Here is a 2,744-nt window from a genome sequence, read left to right as displayed (position 1 = left end):
GAATAAATTAATTTTGGATTAATGATACGTATTGATGCTATATGCACAAAAATAATAAGATATAAAAGTTAAGTAAAATAAGTAAATTGTATAACTTAAATACAATCCTTAAAAGAAATAAATTATACACATAAATAACTTCAAAGAAATACATAGAAAACTATTTACATGAAACAATATGAAATCAATGACGCGGACTATAGCAAAAATAATCTAATATGAGTTATTTACATAGGAATAAATTTTAGAAACAATTGTATGCTAAGATAAACATGAAATTAAAAGGTGAATTATAAGATTAAATTAATTTTATTTTAAATTATATATGTAATAAATTTTAAAAACACCATTATATACATAAATATATATTTTTCTTAAAAAAACCATATGTATAAAAACATATAAAAATTAACCAAAATTATTAACACATAATTATATACATAATTATACAAATGTAAACAAACAAAATTATTAACATAGATTAATACATATAAAAATATTAAACGTATTTTAAATTTGCAAATCATACAAATGAAAGACCAAATTAAAATTGAAGCTAAAATAACAGGGATAATTTACAAATAAAAATAATTTAAAAAAATTAACGTGCAAGGCATATAAATGTACAGGGACTAGAACTGGAAATAATCTAGGTCCCAAAACGTTGCACCTTGGAGCGAACTAAAATGAAATAGCATGCAATTTTTTGGGGAAAAATTAAAATAAAACACATGGATGCCAATGGGGTCTGCTGAAATGCGGCGCAAAAGGTGAAGGATTAATCGTAGAAATTTCCCATTTGAAATATAAATGCATGAATCGGGTCTGGGCATGGATCAATACGTGGATTCCCCACCATTAAACACCACCTTTTATCTTGATCCAAAATTAAAAGAAATTGAATGGCCATTTGCTGTTTTCTACAGCAATTGAGTCAAAACCCCAACGCCCCATGTTCTCTCCTTATTTGGCCGACAAAAGAACCAAAACCTTAGCACCTTTTTGATTCTCATCAGATCTAACCCAAAAACTCTCACTAATCGCCATGACACCCTTGTATTTGATGATTGGCGATGAATATATGCCTCACTTTCACCCCTTTTGAAACCACAACCCATGGATTGCCGATTTTAACTTCGAATTCCCCACCTCAAGCTTCGATTGTGACAAAGGAGTTAGGGACTCCGACGGTGTTTTATGAAGGTAAACCCTCCCCTTTTTATGTTTTTATGCAAAAACAAAAAATATGCAGGATAAAAAAAAAAGACAAATCGCACAAATGAAAAAAAAAATCTAAGATCACCTTCTAATTTTCTGGATTGCTTTATATTTCGTATGCGTATTTCAGCTTGCGTTCATCCCCATTTACAGGTACATTCGACGGCTTTTTATAACCGAATTTACAGAGTAAATAAAAAAATAAAATTACATTTTCTTGCTGTCATTTGCTGTAAATTCTGTTAGCTCCTTCTTCTCGTGTGTTCCATTGCAGGAGTAGTCGTACAAAGACACGAACAGAGACGCGCGCGAGGAACTAGTGGCGCACGTGTGGTGCTAGAGACCGACTGCTAGTTGCGGCGTGAGGGGAGATGGCTAGCTGCTGGTGTTTTCCAAAAGCCTCTAGGTTTTTTTTCAGTTATTGGGCCTTTTTTCGGGTCATTTTGGGTCTCAGGTTTGGGCCCGTAAATGGGTTAGGTTTGGATTAATAGATTTGGGTTTAATTTAATAGGCTATGGGGTTAAGTTTATTGAATCATGGACTGTTTTGGACTAATGGACTTTTATTGTTTTTATTTTGGTTTATTTTTGTTTTTTAATTTTTGGTTTTTTGGTTTTCTAATGGGCCCGGGCGAAATGGGTCTATTACACGTATTATAATCCACTTTATCAAGAAATTCGTTTTCTTATGACAAACTGCTCTATTTAGCAATCAAATATGAATCAACACCTCCTTTCTATGATTATGTAATGCAATGCAGTTATAAACAAAACACATTAGTACAAAAGAAATAAATAACAAATAAAGTACCTACTCAGGTAATCACTAAATTTGGGCAAGGTTCTACCTAGGGTGGATTCTTAGGGTTCACTACATGTGGCTCGGCTCTAGAGAAAAGATACCCGAACCAGCAGATTCTTCAATCCTCACCCATTATAGGTTCATATGGATCGAGTTTGGTTCAAGGGAATACTTTTCCCTATGACCATATAGAGATGAAAATCTCACAAAATCATAGGTACGGATGTATCCCGGAAGTAATCGACTAGCCCATGAGGAGGTGAAAATCTCATGAAGGCGTAGTTTCTCACTCCCACTTAGAAGGTGTGACTACAATGGTCATGCAATGCAATGCCATATTATTCTACAAGACTTGGACCACAACCATCATGCAAACAAATGCAACAAAGAATAATGATTTTCAAATTAAATTTCCAATTTAGACAAAAGGACAGCAAAAAATCAATTTTATGGCTTGACACTCTTGTTCGGTCCCCAGTAGAGTCGCCAAGCTGTCGAAACCATGTTTTTTTTAAAAAAAAACGGGGATAGACTTTAAAACAAAATGTGGAGTCGCCACCAGTCCTTTTGTTTAGGTGTGATTGGATCACCTAATAAAACATTTTATTCCATTTAAATCAATTTTGGCCTACGTAAATTTGAGAAAATGGGTTCGGGAGCTGGTTATGTATGAGGAAGGATTAGCACCCTCACTACGCCCAAAATTGGTACCAAATTGATTAAGT

The 2,744-nt window shown here is 33.5% G+C and overlaps 1 long non-coding RNA gene across 1 annotated transcript; it reads left to right on the top strand.

Annotated features, from left to right (window-relative positions):
• Positions 1-847: 847 nt before the first annotated feature.
• LOC108486948 (uncharacterized) lies at positions 848-1,913 on the top strand. The gene is made up of 2 exons (XR_001871575.2): positions 848-1,203; positions 1,493-1,913. It is a non-coding gene; the product is annotated as an uncharacterized LOC108486948 (long non-coding RNA).
• Positions 1,914-2,744: the final 831 nt, after the last annotated feature.

Source organism: Gossypium arboreum, chromosome 10 (genome assembly GCF_025698485.1).
Source record: "Gossypium arboreum isolate Shixiya-1 chromosome 10, ASM2569848v2, whole genome shotgun sequence".
NCBI classification, from domain to species: domain Eukaryota; kingdom Viridiplantae; phylum Streptophyta; class Magnoliopsida; order Malvales; family Malvaceae; genus Gossypium; species Gossypium arboreum.
This window is presented reverse-complemented; position numbering and strand designations above follow the sequence as displayed.